The sequence below is a fragment of the Lucilia sericata genome, unplaced genomic scaffold, assembly GCF_015586225.1.
Source record: "Lucilia sericata isolate MDLA Ls3-8-SP2 unplaced genomic scaffold, ASM1558622v1 Contig000199F_arrow, whole genome shotgun sequence".
NCBI lineage: Eukaryota > Metazoa > Arthropoda > Insecta > Diptera > Calliphoridae > Lucilia > Lucilia sericata.
In genome coordinates this window covers 312690-335646 of record NW_023994227.1, presented here as the reverse complement: position 1 = coordinate 335646, position 22957 = coordinate 312690, and the positions used below count along the sequence as shown (strand labels likewise).

General features: G+C 30.5%; 1 protein-coding gene across 7 annotated transcripts in view; it reads left to right on the top strand.

The window, feature by feature from the left end:
* The window catches only part of LOC119601904 (homeobox protein 5), a 92049-nt gene that overhangs the window by 26049 nt on the left and 43043 nt on the right, over positions 1-22957 (top strand). For all 7 annotated transcript variants that reach the window (XR_005231279.1, XR_005231280.1, XM_037953144.1 and 4 more), the window contains exon 2: positions 825-1860. The gene's annotated coding sequence lies outside the window, so the exon portion shown is untranslated. The remainder of the gene's footprint in view (positions 1-824; positions 1861-22957) is intronic.

Genomic DNA, 22957 nt, shown 5'->3' with positions numbered 1-22957 from the left:
GTTAGTTAGTTAGTTAGTTAGTTAGTTAGTTAGTTAGTTAGTTAGTTAGTTAGTAGTTAGTTAGTTAGTTAGTTAGTTAGTTAGTTAGTTAGTTAGTAGTTAGTTAGTTAGTTAGTTAGTTAGTTAGTTAGTTAGTTAGTTAGTTAGTTAGTTAGTTAGTTAGTTAGTTAGTTAGTTAGTTAGTTAGTTAGTTAGTTAGTTAGTTAGTTAGTTAGTTAGTTAGTAGTTAGTTAGTTAGTTAGTTAGTTAGTTAGTTAGTTAGTTAGTTAGTTAGTTAGTTAGTTAGTTAGTAGTTAGTTAGTTAGTTAGTTAGTTAGTTAGTTAGTTAGTTAGTTAGTTAGTTAGTTAGTTAGTTAGTTAGTTAGTTAGTTAGTTAGTTAGTTAGTTAGTTAGTTAGTTAGTTAGTTAGTTAGTTAGTTAGTTAGTTAGTTAGTTAGTTAGTTAGTTAGTTAGTAGTTAGTTAGTTAGTTAGTTAGTTAGTTAGTTAGTAGTTAGTTAGTTAGTTAGTTAGTAATCAAGTAAACAGAACTGATTAATCGATTACAAATATTAATGGCGGAATAAATAAATCACAGTTTTCATTTTTTTAACCTTGCTATTTAATTGATAACTGCAGACAACCTTGATTCCTTTATTATTCAATAAAAGAACATAAAAAATATTTTTATTTAAACATAAATAGTAAAATTTATCTTTTACTAATAAAGTAATTTCCATTAATCTTTATAGCTAAAAATTCTCTCTGAAATTTTTTTCTTGTAAACTTTAAAAAACAATTTAAAAATTTTATTTCAATGTTAAATTCTTTTCCAATTTTCTTACAGTCTCAACAACAGAAAAAAAAACAACAAATGTACAACAGCAACAACTACAACAATTTAACTAAAAAAATCCATTAAATGAGAAAAAAAAGACATACGGAATAAATGAAACATGAACTAGAAAATAAAATAAAAATAATAATGAATTCAAGTGTATCTTGTAAAGTGTATGTATGTATATGTATGTTACCTGTGTGTATTTAAATGGAATAGATGTACCAAATCATAAGAAGTAGAAGCAGCCACAGCAGTAGAGGCATCGGAGGCATTAGCATTAGATTGGAAGAAAAGAAGCAAATGAATACAGTGTTAATGGCCACAACAAATTTTCAACAAAAAACCATAACGCCCCCTCAATTAAAGAAAAATACAAAATAAAAATAAAAAAATTAATCCACCATAAAGCAAGAGCGAAATTTTTCATAAAAAAGTTTTTTTTTTTTTCGTTTTTTTTTTTAATTTTTTGTTCTCGGTTTAGTTCAAAATTTGTTTCTTTTTGTATCCAATAAGAGCAACAAGAAAAAAATTAAATAAAATTTATATGTCTATGTCGTAATGCTTGATCTAAACCATTATCATCATCTCTAGCCGGCCTCTGTATTATTGTTATTTTTCAAACAAACAACCAGAAAACAGACAAAATATCGTTATTTTTCACCACCCCCACGATCAACAACAAAACAAGAAGAAAAATAAATAAAAATTTCGTTTGTTTTATTAAGAGTTGTTGTTGTTGCTGCTTTAAGTTACCAACTAACAATAACAATTACAACCAGCAGCGGAATTAAAATTATTGCTGCTGCATTAACAGCTTCTTCAGTAACAACACCAGCATCATTTAGCTGCTTCTCTTACCCACTCTCTCTCCCCATCTTAAAGTACTGCTTGCGGTCTCTTCGTCATCATCAGTTTGTGCGTTGTGGGGTGCGTATGTACGTTGTTTAACGTACTTGCGCCTATTTGAGGCACAGCATGCCACTGCCTCGCCTACCACCTGTACTTCATAAACCGTAGTGTTCGGTATCAATAATGTTAAAAGGTAATTAAACGTTTTTCTATATTTCCTTGTATTTTTTATATGTTTTTGCGTTTGGTTTTCTTTAATAGATTAATTATAAAGTAATTAAATTTTAAGTTGTTAATAAAATTTAATGTGATGCTTCTGCTGGTCAATGGAAGAGTTGAAAGCAAAAAATAAAAAAAATATGTTTTAAAAATTATGTTTAGGGATTTACGTATGTATAATGTTATTAAATTTTAAATTAAAAGAGATTTTCAAAAATTATTAATTTTTATTGAATTTCTTTGATTACGAAATACTTTGCACTTTTTTCAATACTTTTTGGTCGAGTTGTCTTAGACTAGACCATTGACTAGTCTAAGGACTAATACATAGACTAGTCAATAGACTGGTAAGCAGACTAGGACCAGACCATAGATTAGTCTATGCAACTAGACTAGTTTAGTACGATAGTCCTTAGTATAGTACATAGACTGGTCAATAGACTAGTCCATAGACTGGGCTATAAGTTAGTCCATAGACTAACTAAGACTGGTGAATAGACAACTCAATAGACTTTTGAATAGAATAGTCCAAAGACTATTGCATTGACTGGTCGATATACTGGTCAGGAGACCAGGCAATACACATATAAAGAGTATGGTTACAACCAAATTAGGACCTATTACTATCCATAGGCTAGATTATAGATTAGTTTGTAGACTTGGCCATAGACTATTTCACAAACTAGGTTATAGGATAGTTCATAGATTAGTCCATAGACTGGTCAAAAGACTAGTCAATAGGGCTGAACGTAGTATATTCCATAGACTAGTTTATAGACTAGTCAATATACTAAGCTATAGACTAGTCCATAGACTAAGCAATAGACTAATCAATAGACTGGTTAATATACCATAGACTGGTAAACAGACTATTCCATAAACTGATCAATAGACTTTTGACTAGACAGTATAGTCAGTTGACTAGACACTCTAGACAGTCTAGTCTATTGACTAGACCACAGTTTCGTCTATTGACTAGACCATAGTTTAGTCTATTGACTAGACCACAGTCTAGTCTATTGACTAGACCACAGTTTAGTCTATTGACTAGACCACAGTCTAGTCTATTGGCTAGACCACAGTCTAGTCTATTGACTAGACCACAGTCTAGTATATTCACTAGACCACAGTCTAGTCTATTGACTAGACCACAGTCTAGTCTATTGACTAGACCACAGTCTAGGCTATTGACTAGACCACAGTCTAGTCTATTGACTAGACCACAGTCTAGTCTATTGACTAGACCACAGTCTAGTCTATTGACTAGACCACAGTCTAGTCTATTGACTAGACCACAGTCTAGTCTATTGACTAGACCACAGTCTAGTCTAGTCTAGTCTATTGACTAGACCATAGCTTAGTCTGTTGACTAGACCACAGCCTAGTCTATTGACTAGAAAACAGTTTAGTCTACTGACTAGACGTTAGTCTGGTCTATCGGCGAGTCAAGTCTATTGACTAGACGGCAGTCTCGTTTGTTGAGGAGTTTAGTGTATTGATTAGACCAAAGTCTATTGATAACACCACAGTCTGTTCTATTAACTAGACCACGCCTAGTCCATTGTCTAGACCACAGTCTAATATATTGATCTAGTCTAGTCTATTGACTAGACCACAGTCTAGTCTATTGACTTGACCACAGTCTTGTGAATATACCATAGACTGGTAAACAGACTATTCCATACACTGATCAATAGACCATCCCATAGACTAGTTAAAAGAATAGTCCATAGATTGGTCAATATATTAGTTCATAAACTAGGCTATAGACTTATAATAGTCAAATCATTAGACTCGTAAATAGACCACTCTATAGATCCATAGACAAGGACTAGACAAGTCAATAGTCTAGTTCATAGGCTAATCCATATACTAGGTTATATACTAGTTCGTAGACTAGGCCGTAGACGAGTTCGTTGACTAGTTCATAAACTTGGCTCACGAGATAGACCATTGATTAGTTCATACATTAGACCATAGATTGGTCATTAGATTTTTAAAAACTCTGAAACCAGGTGAAATCATTAGTTTTAGTTTACAAAAAAATGGAGTTTGCAGCTTTTGTTTCTACACCATTCACATGAAACTACACAATGATTCATAAATAGGCCAAAGACTTTTTAGTTCACGTAAATGAAATACATGATATATTACTCAAAAAATATCTAGACATCTGTTTAATCAATCTAAAGTGCAACAAAATATTTTAAATGCCTTAATAATAAATCATTTTAACCAATGAGATAAAGAGGATCTAACAACTTTTTCTTTTGAAAAACACAAAAAAAAAAAAAAAACAACAAAAACTAAACAAATGCAACATTGTGTTGTTATATTTTTGAAATATCTTTTTTTTTTCATTTTAATGTAAAAATTTAAATTTTTTGTTATTTTTGTTATTAAAGCATCATTTTATTTAACCTTGAAATTTTTGTTTTTGTAGCTTGTTTCAAAATAATAATAATAAAAAAGAAAATAAAATAATAATCTCAAATACTCTGGTTAAAGAATGTGTTTATGTTGTCATTGTTTTACTAAAATTTATACGAAATATATTCGAAAAAAAAAAAATACAACAACTACAAAAAAAGAGATATTTTAATTTTCTAATGCCACTCATAAATTTTCCGCAAAATAAATATAAAATATAAAAAAATAAAAAGTTGAACACAGTAAATGGAATATAAAATCATCAACAACAATAATAACAATAACAAAAAATACAAATTGTTAAATAGAGTGACTAAAAAAACACACACCAACAAACGCCTCCCAAAAAAAGGACAACTTTTTGGTTTTTTAGGATATTTATTTTGTGGGTTCCATGCTGCATCTACAACATACCAAAAAATAATAAAAACCATAAATTTAAAATTTTTAAGTATTTTGTATGATTGTTTTTTGTTAAGTTGACAATTGAAGCGGATATTTTTTTTCTCTAAGTGAGTATGTGTGTCATTGCAACCCAAAAAACATGTTTGCCACAAAAATACGCCATTTTTTATAAACATTGGTTTGTATTTTTTTTAAATTTATAGCAATTAGAATATATAGTTAAAATATGCAAATATTTTATGCAATATAAAAAAGAGTTTTTTCTCGTTGTCTCATGAATCCTTTAATTAAAAATGAATATTCAAATTTAAAAGGATTTTTTTTTTATTTTACAAAGTTTGAAATTATATTGAAACAACGAATGAATGAAATTAAAAGTAAATGTCATTAAAAATTTGTAATAAGTGGCAGAAAGTCATTTGAGATATTAGAGGTTAAAGGTTACAAACATTAGTATGTATATTGAATAGATCGCTGAAGCGATCTGTGTAGTTTATAAAGACCAGTGTCTATTCTATTGACTAGACCACTGTCTAGTCTATTGACTAGACCACAGTGTAGACCATTGACTAGAACAATCTAGTCTATTGACTAGACCATAGTCTGGTCTATTGTTGAGTCCATTGACTAGACAACAGTTTAGTTTGACTAGACCACAGTCTTGTCTATTGACTATACTACAGTCTCGTCTATTGACTACATCTCAGTCTAGTCTATTGACTAGACTATAGTTTAGTCTATTGACTAGACTGTAGTTTAATCTATTGACTAGACTGTAGTTTAGTTTAGTCTATGTACTAGACCATAGTCTCGTCTATTGACTAGACCACAGTCTCGTCTATTGACTACACTACAGTCTAGTCCAATGACTAGATCACAATCTAGTCTATTAAATAAACCACAATCTAGTCTATTGAATAGACCATAGTCTGGTCTATTGATGACTAGACAGCAGTATACTCTAACGACTAGACTGTAGTTTAGTCTATTGACTAGACTGTAGTTTAGTCTATGGACTAGACCACAGTCTCGCCTATTGAATTGAACAAAGTCTAGTCTATTGCCTAGATCACAGCCTAGTCTATTGACTAGAACACAGTCTCGCCTATTGGCTAGACCACAGTCTCGTCTATTGACTTGACCACAGTCTCGTCTATTGACTTGACCACAGTCTAATGTTTAGCCTATTGACTAGACCACAATCTATTCTATTGACTAGACCACAGTTTAGTGTATTGACTAGACTGCTGTTTAGTCTATTGTCTAGATCACTATCTAGTCCATGGACTAGACCACAGTCTCGTCTATTGACTAAACCGCTATTTAATCTATTGTCTAGACCAAAATCTAGTTCTCGTCTACAGTGTATTGACTAGATCGCAGTTTAGTCTATTGACTAGACCACAGTCTCGTCTATTGACCACACCACAGTCTAGTAGAATGACTAGGCCACAATCTAGTCTATGTATTAAACCATAGTATGGTCTATTGATGAGTCTAGTCCATTGACTGTTGTCTAGTCTATTGCCTATTGTTTAGTCTATTGACTAGACTACAGTTTAGTCTATGTATTAAACCATAGTATGGTCTATTGATGAGTCTAGTCCATTGACTGTTGTCTAGTCTATTGCCTATTGTTTAGTCTATTGACTAGACTACAGTTTAGTCTATGTATTAAACCATAGTATGGTCTATTGATGAGTCTAGTCCATTGACTGTTGTCTAGTCTATTGCCTATTGTTTAGTCTATTGACTAGACTATAGTCTAGGCCAATGACTAGACCACAATTATTAGTCTGTTGACTAGACTATTGTCTGGTCTATTGACGAGACCACAGTCTCGTCTATTGACTACACCATAGTCTAGTCCAGTCTAGTCTAGACCACAGTCTAGCCCAATGATTAGACCACAATCTAGTCTATTTACTAGACCATAGTCTGATCTATTGATCAGTCTAGTCCATTGACTAGACAACAGTTTACTCTATTGACTAGACTGGAGTTTAGTCTATTGACTAGACTGGAGTTTAGTCTATTGACTAGACTACATTCTCGTCTACTGACTAGAACAAAGTCTCGTCTATTGACTAGACCACAGTCTAATGTTTAGTCTATTGACTAGACCACAGTTTAGTGTATTGACTAGACTGCTGCTTAGTCTATTGTCTAGACCACTATCTCGTCTGTTGACTAAACCGCTGTTTAGTCTATTGTCTAGACCAAAATCTAGTGCGTTGACTAGATCACTGTCTAGTTGATGGTTCTATTGATGAGTCTAGTCTATTGACTAGACCACAGTCTGTTGATAAGACCACAATCTAGTCTAATGACCAAACCACAGTTTAGTACATTGACTAGACCACATTCTAGCATATTGACTAGACCAGAGTCTAGACTGACCAGACCAGAGTCTAGACTGACCAGACCAGAGTCTAGACTAGACCACCGTGTAGTATATTGATATAGACCATAGTCTAGTCTATTGACTGGAATATAGTCTAATTTATTGACTAGAACTGTCGAATCTATTGAGTTTTTACCAATGAATCGTTCGGTCCTCATATCAACTAACAACAACCGTAACTGTTGAAATATGTGAATTTTCGAATTAAATTTTTAAAGATGTTTTCTTAAATCACTCAATTGCTAAATTGACTAAATCGTAAAACTTAGAAAATAAACAGAAAATTATTAAAATTATGTAAAGAATTTAAAATTGGGCGACAACGAATCTTAAATTGGCTACACAAACTAAAATATAAATTTATTTATATACATATATATTGTTTTTGTTTTATTTAACGAGTAGAGTGGCGAGAATTGAACTCGATACCCTAATTTTATAAAATAAGAAAATATTTTTTTTACAAACAACAAAAATCTTATATTTAAACCTTTCACTAAAAATAGTGCTTGCGATTGTACTAGGTTAAATAATTTTCTAAAAATGTATTAAATCAACAAAATTACATGCCAAAATTCGTAATAAATTTTGCAAAAAAGAATAAGAAAATCGAAATGTTTATTTTTAGGGTGTTATTGCAAATAAAATTGATAGATTTTAATCAATTAATAATGCTAAAAGTAATATTTAATTATTAATAAACAAAATAATGCTGTAAAATTGAATTTTTAAATTTATGGCATTTAATATTTTATATTTTTATACAAACACGCTTATTTTGGTTATTTGTTTTTATATAGAATTTTATTTTTTTTTTAGTTTTTTTATTCGATTTTATATATTTTTTTGCATTGTCATTGTTAAAAAATGTTTGGCACGTGCGTATTGATTCGTTTTGTGATTTTTTTTTCTTCTATTCTTTCGTTTCTCTTTCTAGATTTAAAATTTTCACACTTTTTTTGTTTTATTTTTTTTGTGTTGGAAATTGTTGTTTTAGTTTTTCCTCACTTTAAATAATAGTGTGTTGTTTTTGGTGTGTGTTTTTCACATATTATAAAAAAATAACTGAAGAAAAAAAAAAATGAATTATATGTTTTTTATCTGCTCATAAACATTTATGAGCTTAACTGTTACGTATTTATAGCCTATCTATAGGGTTCTGTGAAACAGTGGGTTAAAAGCTATACAATTTATGAGATAATTTTTATAATAACATGCTTGGTTCATTAAACCTTATAAATGTTAAAAAGCATTTATTTACTTTAGGTTAACTGAAGAATGTTTTGTTTTTTTTATTAAAAAAAAAATATTTTAATATATTTTCTTGATATTTCTAAAATGTAAAATCGGAAACATCCATCTCCAAATGGAACCAAACAAATGTACATGGTTGGTCTGTTCTATTTCCGTGTATTACATTTGGAAGCAAAGGAATCGTCTGAAATTACCTAAGAGGTTAAAGAACTGAACTAAAACACAGATCCCATGACTGGTTTTTTAAAGGTCGAAGCCAGTTTTAGTTCTACAAAATTTTTATGATTCAATCCTAATACTTTATGGGACAGTAGTCTTGACTCTAGTTAATTTTGAAGAAGTGGAACAAGTTTCCATTATTTCTGCCTGTAATTTCATATAAAATTTTGAAAACTATCCTTGGCCCACTGTCTGTATTTTTTTTTTGTCTGATCTTTATTTTCTATAGGCTAGAAAAAATACATTTTTTATTGTCACATTCAAGTACACAAACACATCAATTTATTTCAAAATATGTACAGTATGTGTGTAAAAGTTTATTTATTGGAAAAAATTGTATTTTTATATTGTGTCAGGTCTGTCTTAACGTTTATAAAATTTCACAAAATAAAAAAAAAATATATATTTTTTTTAAATAATTGTTTTGATATGTCTGCTGAAATTGAATATGATGTCATGTAGGTGGTTTCCTTTCCTTCAAACATTGGAAAGATAAAACTCTGATGGAGTTATGCAGAGTCTTGGATTACAGACTACTCGTCTTAAACACTTCTGGATGATATATGCATATGTAGACCTCTCATCTATACATTTTAGATGTTGTACTTTGCAAAATAATGTTGATCCTTCCCAGCAAAAATAAAACGAAGTACTTCCAAAAGAATAACATTTATCAGCACTTCAAAAGTAGCACTAAGTGAATTTTTTCACCTTTTGTGGAAGTGGAGTTTAATGACATCCGAAGAAGCCTATTTCCCCCATATTATTTAAGTCAAAGTAGTTGTATTCTATAATGCTACAATTTTATTTCCAAATAACTTCCAAAAAAAAAAGAACATAAAAATTACTTCTTGAGAATAAATTCGGAAGTAGTGAATTTGGAATCAAATAAAAAGGACATCCCTGCTATGACAAGCCTGAGTTCATCATCAGGTATTTTTCAATACTTCCATAGAGTAAATTCTACTTCTTTTTCGCTTCTTTGAAAGTTCTTTTTTTTACTGGGTTTTGATGTATACGTTAAAGTTACTTCTGGATGATAGTTGGAAGATACTTTTAATTAACTCCTGATTGATGATTAAACCAAATTTCAGATTTACGTTACTTCTGGCTGACGACTAGAAAAAAACTTCTTAATTCTTTCTAGAAGCCACTTCCACGAGTCACATAGAGAATTGAATGGATAAGTCACTTTTTTCAAAAAAGTTTCACTTCTCCCTAGCTAAGGATATAATCCAATGCAATTTATTGACTAGTCCGTAGATTACTTCCTAAATTAGTCCCTAAAATAGACTACTCCACAGATTAGTCCAATAACTAGTGCATAGACGAGCCCATTGATTAGTGGAAAGACTGATACGTAAAGTATTCTATAAAGCAATCTATAGATTAGTTCATAGATTAATCAATAGACTAGTACAAATACTTGTCTATATACTATATATATATATATATTTAGATTAGTCCATTGTTTAGCCCCTGAACTAATCCATAGAGTATTCCATAGATTAGTCCATATCCTAGTTAAAAGACTAGTAAATAGTTTAGTCAATATACTAGTGCAAAGACTAGTCCATAGATTAGTCCGTGAACTACTCCACATGATGTTTTTGTATTGTTGTAGTGATGCAGTGACCTCTCTAATTCATGGATTATTATAATCTATAGATTAGTCCATAGATTATTGCACAGATTAGTCCATATATTAGTCCATAGACTAGTGAATATACTAGTCCATAGACTATGAAATATGAATCATGTAGACTGGTATTTAGATTAGTTCATTGATTGACCCATGGACTAATCCATAGAGTATTACATAGATCAGTACACAGAGGGAAAAAGAAATATACACGCCTGGTATCAAATTGACACCAAACTGTTTATAATTTTTCAATAACATCCGTTGTCAAAGTATATACATACGTACGACAACACTATGTAATGTTGAGAACATTGCAACAATTCGTTGTCGAAATCTAATTTTTTTTACACATCCGTTGTCTAAATGTTAACAAACGTGGTAAGCTCACTATTGACAAACAATCCGTTGCCAATAGTGAGCTTACCACGTATATTGTTAAAAGTGCAAAATTTTATGCCAGACATGAGAAATAAAATGACAAAATATTTGCCATCAAAAACTCAATTCCACCAAAAGTTTAGTTGTCAATTTTTGAATATAGTGTCTCTATATCTTTAAAATAAATGCCAAAATATGCAAAAAAAAAAAAAATCAAATCAAATATGTTTGTAAATTTTAAAATGAAAAAAGTGTGCTTTCAATTAGGCATTTAAATATTTCGTTTCTAAGTTCGCTCTTTCTGTCTCTCACATTTGCCAACCCTAACATTTTTAACAGTGAGTAATTTTAATAAATATTTCTTGTGTGATTTTAATTATGTTTATGAATCCAATTTGTAAGAAATTCCTCCTCTTTTAAAGAAAACCTTAATTTTTAATAAACAGGCTGCAATGTTCCTATTTAACAGCGGTTTTTAATACACACACGCACATGTATGTTTAAAAATGTCTCTACTGGTTCGAAATGTGAGTGTCTGTCGCACTTTTGACCAAGAATAAAATAATAATAAAAACATGAAGAGACAAAAAAAAAAAAAAAAAAAAACAAACAGCGACAGACAACGACAGGTGGCCATAACCAATGATGAATAGTGACCATATAGTAGTTTATGTTGTGTTTGTATCTCTATATCTCTCAAACAGTATCTTGGTCTGTGGTGGTACTTATAGATATGTTTTATTTGATATTTTATTTGTTTTTATTCACAAAATAGCATAGAATCCATTAAATATTTCTAATACATCTAAGTAATACCTCTTCTACTCTACTACTACCCTGACATTCTATAAAATAAAATAAAAAACACTGTGATAAATCTTAAAATCAAATTAAGATTTTAACAAAAAATCGTTATAAAAATAAATCTTCAAAACAAATATTTTGTGATGAAAATAAAAAAAAAAAACGCAAAATATTTTTTATATGTTTATAGTAGTTGTGGTTTTCTGTTGTATAAAAGAAAAGTGTGTTTGTTGTTTTAAGGGGAAGCGGTAAGGAGGTGCGGTTGGTTGTTAGTTGTGAAAAACCGTTAACAGCCGGAAAGAAAATGTCATGGAAATGCTTAATAAATTTATTAATGATTTAAATTCATATTAATTTTATAAACAAAAGTCACTTAGTTATTTATGGCAAACAGATAAATGAAATTATGATTTAAGGAAAATTTCTATAGACTAATATATAACTAGTCTATAAAATAGTCAATTAACTAATTTGTAGACTAGTCTATAAACCATTTAGTTCAGTTCTAGTTCAGTTCTAGTTCAGTTCTAGTTCAGTTCTAGTTCAGTTCTAGTTCAGTTCTAGTTCAGTTCTAGTTCAGTTCTAGTTCAGTTCTAGTTCAGTTCTAGTTCAGTTCTAGTTCAGTTCTAGTTCAGTTCTAGTTCAGTTCTAGTTCAGTTCTAGTTCAGTTCTAGTTCAGTTCTAGTTCAGTTCTAGTTCAGTTCTAGTTCAGTTCTAGTCAGTTCTAGTTCAGTTCTAGTTCAGTTCTAGTTCAGTTCTAGTTCAGTTCTAGTTCAGTTCTAGTTCAGTTCTAGTTCAGTTCTAGTTCAGTTCTAGTTCAGTTCTAGTTCAGTTCTAGTTCAGTTCTAGTTCAGTTCTAGTTCAGTTCTAGTTCAGTTCTAGTTCAGTTCTAGTTCAGTTCTAGTTCAGTTCTAGTTCAGTTCTAGTTCAGTTCTAGTTCAGTTCTAGTTCAGTTCTAGTTCAGTTCTAGTTCAGTTCTAGTTCAGTTCTAGTTCAGTTCTAGTTCAGTTCTAGTTCAGTTCTAGTTCAGTTCTAGTTCAGTTCTAGTTCAGTTCTAGTTCAGTTCTAGTTCAGTTCTAGTTCAGTTCTAGTTCAGTTCTAGTTCAGTTCTAGTTCAGTTCTAGTTCAGTTCTAGTTCAGTTCTAGTTCAGTTCTAGTTCAGTTCTAGTTCAGTTCTAGTTCAGTTCTAGTTCAGTTCTAGTTCAGTTCTAGTTCAGTTCTAGTTCAGTTCTAGTTCAGTTCTAGTTCAGTTCTAGTTCAGTTCTAGTTCAGTTCTAGTTCAGTTCTAGTTCAGTTCTAGTTCAGTTCTAGTTCAGTTCTAGTTCAGTTCAGTTTAGTTTCAGTCTAGTCAGTTCTAGTTCAGTTCTAGTTCAGTTCTAGTTCAGTTCTAGTTCAGTTCTAGTTCAGTTCTAGTCAGTTCTAGTCAGTTCTAGTTCAGTTCTAGTTCAGTTCTAGTTCAGTTCTAGTTCAGTTCTGTTCGTTCTAGTTCAGTTCTAGTTCAGTTCTAGTTCAGTTCTAGTTCAGTTTCTAGTTCAGTTCTAGTTCAGTTCTAGTTCAGTTCTAGTTCAGTTCTAGTTCAGTTCTAGTTCAGTTCTAGTTCAGTTCTAGTTCAGTTCTAGTTCAGTTCTAGTTCAGTTCTAGTTCAGTTCTAGTTCAGTTCTAGTTCAGTTCTAGTTCAGTTCTAGTTCAGTTCTAGTTCAGTTCTAGTTCAGTTCTAGTTCAGTTCTAGTTCAGTTCTAGTTCAGTTCTAGTTCAGTTCTAGTTCAGTTCTAGTTCAGTTCTATTTCAGTTCTATAGTTCTAGTTCAGTTCTAGTTCAGTTCTAGTTCAGTTCTAGTTCAGTTCTAGTTCAGTTCTAGTTCAGTTCTAGTTCAGTTCTAGTTCAGTTCTAGTTCAGTTCTAGTTCAGTTCTAGTTCAGTTCTAGTTCAGTTCTAGTTCAGTTCTAGTTCAGTTCTTAGTTCAGTTCTAGTTCAGTTCTAGTTCAGTTCTAGTTCAGTTCTAGTTCAGTTCTAGTTCAGTTCTAGTTCAGTTCTAGTTCAGTTCTAGTTCAGTTCTAGTTCAGTTCTAGTTCAGTCTAGTTCAGTTCTAGTTCAGTTCTAGTTCAGTTCTAGTTCAGTTCTAGTTCAGTTCTAGTTCAGTTCTAGTTCAGTTCTAGTTCAGTTCTAGTTCAGTTCTAGTTCAGTTCTAGTTCAGTTCTAGTTTAGTTCTAGTTCAGTTCTAGTTCAGTTCTAGTTCAGTTCTAGTTCAGTTCTAGTTCAGTTCTAGTTCAGTTCTAGTTCAGTTCTAGTTCAGTTCTAGTTCAGTTCTAGTTCAGTTCTAGTTCAGTTCTAGTTCAGTTCTAGTTCAGTTCTAGTTCAGTTCTAGTTCAGTTCTAGTTCAGTTCTAGTTCAGTTCTAGTTCAGTTCTAGTTCAGTTCTAGTTCAGTTCTAGTTCAGTTCTAGTTCAGTTCTAGTTCAGTTCTAGTTCAGTTCTAGTTCAGTTCTAGTTCAGTTCTAGTTCAGTTCTAGTTCAGTTCTAGTTCAGTTCTAGTTCAGTTCTAGTTCAGTTCTAGTTCAGTTCTAGTTCAGTTCAGTTCTAGTTCTACTTCTAGTTTCGTTCTAGTTTAGTTCAGTTCGAGACTAGCTAATTTGTAATCTATTGAAAGACCTACTATTACATAGGCTAGTCCATACATTAATCTATAGTATAAGTAGTAATTTGATATGTTCCTTTTCCTGATATCAAATCTTCTAAAAACATAAATAATTCAAATTTAGAAACATTTAAAAGCTTTGTATGTTTTGCTACAAAGCGTCTACAATACATTTTATAAATGTCAGAATTTTGACGATGAAAAAGAAAAAAGTCCATCACTGTCTGGTTCATATTTTATGCGTAAATGAATCATTCGATCTATATTTTACAGACAAATAAACATTCATTATACAATGAATACATTTTGTTGTTGTTGTTATATATTCAAACATGCAAATTATAATTAAAATAATAAAATAATAACAAAACATTATTACAATTTAAAAATACATTTTGTTTCTGTTGTTTTTTTTTACTTTTCTTTATAAATGGCTTTAATTTGTTAAAACAAAAAAGCATACTAATTAAAAATATTTTTTATGAACAAGAAATATATGTTTATTTATTTATAAAAATTAAAACAAATAAACAAACATGTATAATTTTTATAATTATTAGTCACTAAGCAGAAATGAATTAAAACTTCTAGCAACACTGCATTATTTTGCAATAATAATAAATATATAAATATAATTTTAACAATGCAAAAATGAAAGAGAAAAATATAAAAATTTTTACACTAAATTTGATGAGATAAATTAAACCGTAACTAAGAAGAAAATAAGTACGTAAAAAAACAGACGAACAGACATATAGATTTTTTGAAATGTACAAAATTTAAACATTAATTATAAATTAAATTTCTTAAGACAAAACAAATAAAATTTAAAAGAATTTTTATTATTTTATTTAAGTTTTATATTTACAAAAAAATCGAGTCATCACTTTAGCGGCAAAACGAAATATAATTCTTAACGGATACAAAATTCTGTAACATAAATCATGTTGAATTGTTTAGTTTCTTTTTTGAGGTTTTCATTGTAAGATACAATTTTATTAACAATTTTTATACCCTACACCACTTTAGTGGGGAGGGTATATTGGATTTGTGCTGATGTTTGTAACGCACAATAATATTGGTCCTATACCCACCTTAAAGTATACCAATCGGCTTAGAATCATTTTCTGAGTCGATTTAGCTATGTCCGTCCGTCTGTCCGTCCGTCCGTCCGTCCGTCTGTCCGTCCATGTAAACCTTGTAATCAAACTACAGGTCGCAATTTTGAAGATAATTCAATGAAATTTGGCACATGATCTTCTATTGGCCCAGGGACGAAGCCTATTGAAAATGGTTAATATTGGTCCATTATTTCACCTAGCCCCCATACAACTGAGCCCCCGAATAGGGCTTGTAAACCTTGTAATCAAACTACAGGTCTCAATTTTGAAGATAATTCAATGAAATTTAGCACATGATCTTCTATTGTCCCAGAGACGAAGCCTATTGAAAATGGTTAACATCGGTCCATTTTCTCATCTAGCCCCCATACAACTGAACCCCCGAAAAGGGCTTGTAAACCTTGTAATCAAACTACAGGTCGCAATTTTGAAGATAATTCAATGATCTGGTACATGGTACATGATCTTCTATGGTACCGGAGACGAAGCTTATTGAAAATGGTTAACATCGGTCCATTATTTCACCTAGACCCCATACAACTGAAAACGACGAATAGGGATTTTAAGTTTATAATTATGTTTAATATACTCGTATCTCGACAAAAAGCTGCAAAACCAAGTTCTATACTAGCCTTGATGACTCCCATGAATTTTATAATTAAAGGGTCTCATTTGACCATAGCCCCTATACAAATCCCCCTTCAAAATTTTACTTAAATGTCAACAATTTTATTCAACAATAAATGGCTTAAGTATATGTATCTGACACAAGTCAACTTAAATGCTTTATTATGAAAACTAAATCACATTTTATTTTTGTAACAGGTGTAGGGTATTATATGCTCGGCCTCGCCCCGACTATAATTTCTTACTTGTTTGTTGTTACTTTTTAATGCATTTTGAATGGTTGTCATACATTTTGAAATTTTGTATTGAATTGAAATGTGTATTAGATAAAAAATAGAAAAGAAATAACATTATGTTTTAAAGGTATAGATACATATGATACAACACCATTTCCAAACGAATTAGAGTTTCGTTAAATTTTAGAAATTTCTGATTATATTTTAGAATTTTCCAATTGTTTTTCAGTTCTAGTTCAGTTCTAGTTCAGTTCTAGTTCAGTTCTAGTTCAGTTCTAGTTCAGTTCTAGTTCAGTTCTAGTTCAGTTCTAGTTCAGTTCTAGTTCAGTTCTAGTTCAGTTCTAGTTCAGTTCTAGTTCAGTTCTAGTTCAGTTCTAGTTCAGTTCTAGTTCAGTTCTAGTTCAGTTCTAGTTCAGTTCTAGTTCAGTTCTAGTTCAGTTCTAGTTCAGTTCTAGTTCAGTTCTAGTTCAGTTCTAGTTCAGTTCTAGTTCAGTTCTAGTTCAGTTCTAGTTCAGTTCTAGTTCAGTTCTAGTTCAGTTCTAGTTCAGTTCTAGTTCAGTTCTAGTTCAGTTCTAGTTCAGTTCTAGTTCAGTTCTAGTTCAGTTCTAGTTCAGTTCTAGTTCAGTTCTAGTTCAGTTCTAGTTCAGTTCTAGTTCAGTTCTAGTTCAGTTCTAGTTCAGTTCTAGTTCAGTTCTAGTTCAGTTCTAGTTCTAATTCAGTTCTAGTTCAGTTCTAGTTCTACTTCAGTTCTAGTGACTAAATTCTGAGTCAAATTGAGCAAAATTATATTTTAAGACCGAAATATGTATACATATATGTGTATGTATCTGTCTGTCATTTGGAAATGATTTGCAGTATGTATCTGTCATTTGGAAATCGTGTAGTATGTGAATAATAAATGTTTTTACTAAGAACTACTGATGAAAGCGATGATGATCATCCTCAAGATTATTTTTTGATAAATATTGTCCTAATACTTTCGAAATAAAACAGACACACATACCTACAGTTTTGCAAAGAACAATGGCCAAATAAAAAGTACAGTTGTGTAAGAAGTGGATGATGATGGCTGGCATGTAATTTTTTTCTATTCAGATATATGTAGATACATACTTACATATACATATATAAAACAATACAATTGTTACATGACAGACGTACGACGAAGAGTATACGGTCCGCATACAGCATATACTGAATTAATAAAGTGTTTTTAATCAAAAATATTTGTATTTGATTGTAGTTGTTGCTGCAGTTTATTTAAAATAAAATATTATTTGTTATACTACTATTATATTTGGCTTCAGAAGAAAAAAAATATTATTTTAAATTTTCTTTATATTGACTCACATTTGCCAAAGCAGCAACAACAACAATAAATAAATTTTGCAAAAAAAAAATATATTTACAATTTTAGTTATATTCTTAAACCCATATGCAAGTACGCCAAAAAGTTAATTTCGAAATTTAAAAATGAAAATAATTTTGTTGAACATGAAGAAGAGGGTAGAAGGCGGCAAAAATATTTACATATTTACATATTCATACATACATACATATAAATATTCCTTATGACCACATCAATGAGCAAAGTGTGTGACGCCTCAAGTACCTCAAGCGTAAATCGGCGACAGTTTAAATTCAGACATCTTTAACAGATACAAGTAAAGACAGCCATTCGAATACATGCAGCAACAGCAGCATTAATACATTGGCAAAAATTTAAGAAAATTAAAACAAATATATAAATGGCAAAGAAGGAAGAAATGGACTGAAGATTTGATTCGATTAAATGATGGGTAGTGTGTATGTCCATCATTTAAAATATTTTCATATTACAAATGAGTGTATTTAGTTATTAAACATATTGGCCACAAGAGAAAACAAGGGTTTGTTAATGGCTAGTTTGGGATGCTTATAATATTATTTCAATATTTTTTCTTTTGTTTATATTTAATATTTTTGTTGGTACTGTGATGTTATTATTTTTAGCATGATCTTTAAACTTTGATAAATGGCAAAGGAATTTATTGAGTATGTAGTGTATTGTAAATTTATTTTAAAATGTTGTTGTTTTTAGGAGGGAATGGCTTCGAAACTATTATGCATTCCATTCAACTGGTTCGGCGCGAATCATACTACAAGTCTAACACTAAAGAACTGGTTCCTTGAAAACTGTTATCAAGTACTTTAGAATCACAAAACTGTTTCTGGAACAGAACGTAGTAGTAGCGACTATAGTCTAGTCTATAATCTAGTCTATAGTCTAGCCTATAGTCTAGCCTATAGTCTACTCTATAGTCTAGCCTATAGTCTACTCTATAGTCTAGCCTATAGTCTACTCTATAGTCTAGTCTATAGTCTAGTCTATAGTCTAGTCTATAGTCTAGTCTATAGTCTAGTCTATAGTCTAGTCTATAGTCTAGTCTATAGTCTAGTCTATAGTCTAGTCTATAGTCTAGTCTATAGTCTAGTCTATAGTCTAGTCTATAGTCTAGTCTATAGTCTAGTCTATAGTCTAGTCTATAGTCTAGTCTATAGTCTAGTCTATAGTCTAGTCTATAGTCTAGTCTATAGTCTAGTCTATAGTCTAGTCTATAGTCTAGTCTATAGTCTAGTCTATAGTCTAGTCTATAGTCTAGTCTATAGTCTAGTCTATAGTCTAGTCTATAGTCTAGTCTATAGTCTAGTCTATAGTCTAGTCTATAGTCTAGTCTATAGTCTAGTCTATAGTCTAGTCTATAGTCTAGTCTATAGTCTAGTCTATAGTCTAGTCTATAGTCTAGTCTATAGTCTAGTCTATAGTCTAGTCTATAGTCTAGTCTATAGTCTAGTCTATAGTCTAGTCTATAGTCTAGTCTATAGTCTATAGTCTAGTCTATAGTCTAGTCTATAGTCTAGTCTATAGTCTAGTCTATAGTCTAGTCTATAGTCTAGTCTATAGTCTAGTCTATAGTATATAGCCTATTCTATAGTCTAGTCTATAGTATATAGCCTATTCTATAGTCTAGTCTATAGTCTAGTCTATAGTCTAGTCTATAGTCTAGTCTCTCTAGTCTAGTCTAGTCTATAGTCTAGTCTATAGTCTAGTCTATAGTTAGTCTATAGTCTAGTTATAGTCTAGTCTATAGTCTAGTCTATAGTCTAGTCTATAGTCTAGTCTATAGTCTAGTCTATAGTCTAGTCTATAGTCTAGTCTATAGTCTAGTCTATAGTCTAGTCTATAGTCTAGTCTATAGTCTAGTCTATAGTCTAGTCTATAGTCTAGTCTATAGTCTAGTCTATAGTCTAGTCTATAGTCTAGTCTATTAGTCTAGTCTATAGTCTAGTCTATAGTCTAGTCTATAGTCTAGTCTATAGTCCGTCTAGTCTATAGTCTAGTCTATAGTATAGTCTATAGTCAAATCTATATGCAAATCTATAGTCAAGTCTATAGACTATTACCCTCAAATCGGAAATGAGTCGAAATGTTTTAGAAGAAGTGATCATAAAAGAGTCTTTTAGAAGAGTCTCATATAGGGAACATTTTTTCCCGCCAAAATTATAATTTATGATCAGAAAATGTGCTCATATGGATGTTATTATTTTAATCATTTAGAAGATTCATAAATGACTTGAAAGTGATTGAGTGATTAACTAAGTTAAATCTTGTTGCGTTTGTGTGAAAAGCCGATTGATTTTCCTTCATTCTACTTCATAGAGATCACGGTCCACAAATTTACTTTAAACTGCAAAATCAGAAAATACTAATCTTTTCTTTTTCTTCTTGTCATAGAAGATATAAAAATAGAAAAACCAATAAAAACAGATTAAAACAAAAAACGATCTTGTTGATCGAATGATTCATGACATTTTGATTTCATAATTTATGGCATGTTATTATTTAAACAGATTTTTCCTGCCTATTAATAAATTTTTTCTTTTTTATATGAAATTTTATTTTATATTTCATAGAATTTCCAGCATAAAAACCCCAACCAAATCATGCAAATTCTTAGCGGGTTTATAATTTCCCTCCTCACTTGTCTTAACAAAAATTAAAAATAAAATGAAATTTAAATTTCTCAAATATAATAAAAAATACACATTTTTGATATCTGCTATAAAAAATATACTTAAATTGTATATTTTTAACATTTTGCTAACCTGTTGCAAAAAAGCCAGACAAGTTGATTTTTTTTTTAATGAGGAAAACTGTTTGCTTTGTGTTTGGCCTGTTCCAGCTAAAGGTAAAGTAATACTGAAAGTATATAAAGAAAATGTACATTTATTGTTTTGTTGTTTTATTATTAAAACATTAAAATGTTGTTTGTTTATTTTTACAACAGAACAACACACTTTAAATACCATGAAGCAATGAAATGTATACCGAACCGAAATATTTAGTGGCCGAAATGGTCGATTTATTTGAGTATTATTGGCTTTTAGGCAGTTTTTATTGCATTCATCATACCAACAGCTATCTATCCATCCAATGAGTTAGACATTCATCTTCTATTTCCACTTATTTGGCCGTCTTCAGCTTGTTCATCTTGTCCACTTAAAATCGTTTTTGTTTATGGTGTTTATTTAAATGCTCGATTTGTTGTTAAAGAAATATACAAAAAATTAAATTTACCAAACAAAAAAATTCAAACAATATTTTTCAATTAAGCAAAAAACCGCTAAAACAACATCTTACTCAACTTAATGTGTTTTTTTTTCTTGTTTATAAATTTCTTTTTTTTGCAAAAGTAAAAAAACTTATCGAAAAAAATATAAAAATTGTTTATTGTTAAATGTTCTTATGAGTATAATAGAACAATTAATAAAATACTATAAATGTTTTTTAATTGTATGAATGAATTTAGAAAAAAAAAACAACAACGTATAAATTATATTGCTTAATATTTCATAATTATTTCTTTCGTGGTTTATGACTTTGGATGGACAGAACGATAAAAGTTTTATGAGTTTTTGGAACTTTTTTATGTGATGGATTAACATGCATCGAACGAAGGAAAGAAAAGTTGTACAGGAAAAGAAATAAATAATTTTGGATTTGTAATTTATGATCTTTAAACCGCTACATATTGATAATAATAGATTAATGTTAATACCTAAATAAAATTGGAAAGGGAAACTGCATGTATTTCCGGTTTAACAAAAAGTTTTATAGTTAAACTGAAGTCAGAAAAACTGATGGTAAAAAAGCTTTATTAAATCATATCGAAAAATGTAGTAATACTTAAATGTAAATGTTATTTTAAAACAAACTCAGTATCATTAATTTTTAACTTAAGCCTTGACCCACTGATCTTGAACGAAGTGTATAATAAAGTAATGATCATAAATCTAAGATTATTTTTATTATATATCATAATTTAAGGGTCTTTAATTAGATGTCAGCATATGATAAAATAAGACCACTTTTTGAAATAACTTAAACACCTACACAACGAGATATATACCAATATAAATATGGCAACATTAACACGAAGAAACTTTTGTTTACTAAATACTAGTAGGTTGTTTTTTTCTAAATGATTAAATATGTAAAAAATCTTAAATATTTTATTTACCCTAAAAACAAAACTAAATTTTTGTCAACAAAAAAAGTTTCCATAGGCAGACATGTTGGGAGGAAACAAATTTGTTACAGAATATTTTTATGCCCTACTGTGGGGTAGATAGATGTGATGGGTTTATGAAGGAATTTGTAACCGAGACATTTGATAATTTAAATATAAACAAATTCACATGGATTAGAAAGCTTTACAAGTTTTCTCACGTTGATGGGTTAACGCTTTAGATCTTTAATTTCTTTTTGTCATTTAGTCTAAACTAGACCAGATGGCTCGTCAATAGACTAGACTATAGACTAGACCAGACTAGACCAGACCAGACCAGACCGGACCAGACTAGACTAGACTAGACTAGACTAGACTAGACTAGACTAGACTAGACTAGACCAGACTAGACTATAGACTAGACTATAGACTAGACTATAGACTAGACTATAGACTAGACTATAGACTAGACTATAGACTAGACTATAGACTAGACTATAGACTAGACTATAGACTAGACTATAGACTAGACTATAGACTAGACTATAGACTAGACTATAGACTAGACTATATACTAGACTATAGACTAGACTATAGACTAGACTATAGACTAGACTATAGACTAGACAATAGACTAGACTATAGACTAGACTATAGACTAGACTATAGACTAGACTATAGACTAGACTATAGACTAGACTATAGACTAGACTATAGACTAGACTATATAGACTAGACTATAGACTAGACTATAGACTAGACTATAGACTAGACTACTATAGACTAGACTACTATAGACTAGACTACTATAGACTAGACTACTATAGACTAGACTACTATAGACTAGACTACTATAGACTAGACTACTATAGACTATACTACTATAGACTAGACTACTATAGACTAGACCACTATAGACTAGACTACTATAGACTAGACTACTATAGACTAGACTACTATAGACTAGACTACTATAGACTAGACTACTATAGACTAGACTACTATAGACTAGACTACTATAGACTAGACTACTATAGACTAGACTACTATAGACTAGACTACTATAGACTAGACTACTATAGACTAGACTACTATAGACTAGACTACTATAGACTAGACTACTATAGACTAGACTACTATAGACTAGACTACTATAGACTAGACTACTATAGACTAGACTACTATAGACTAGACTTACTATAGACTAGATTACTATAGACTAGACTACTATAGACTAGACTACTATAGACTAGACTACTATAGACTAGACTACTATAGACTAGATTACTATAGACTAGACTACTAAGACTAGACTTCTATAGACTAGACTACTATAGACTAGACTACTATAGTAGTTCTATAGACTA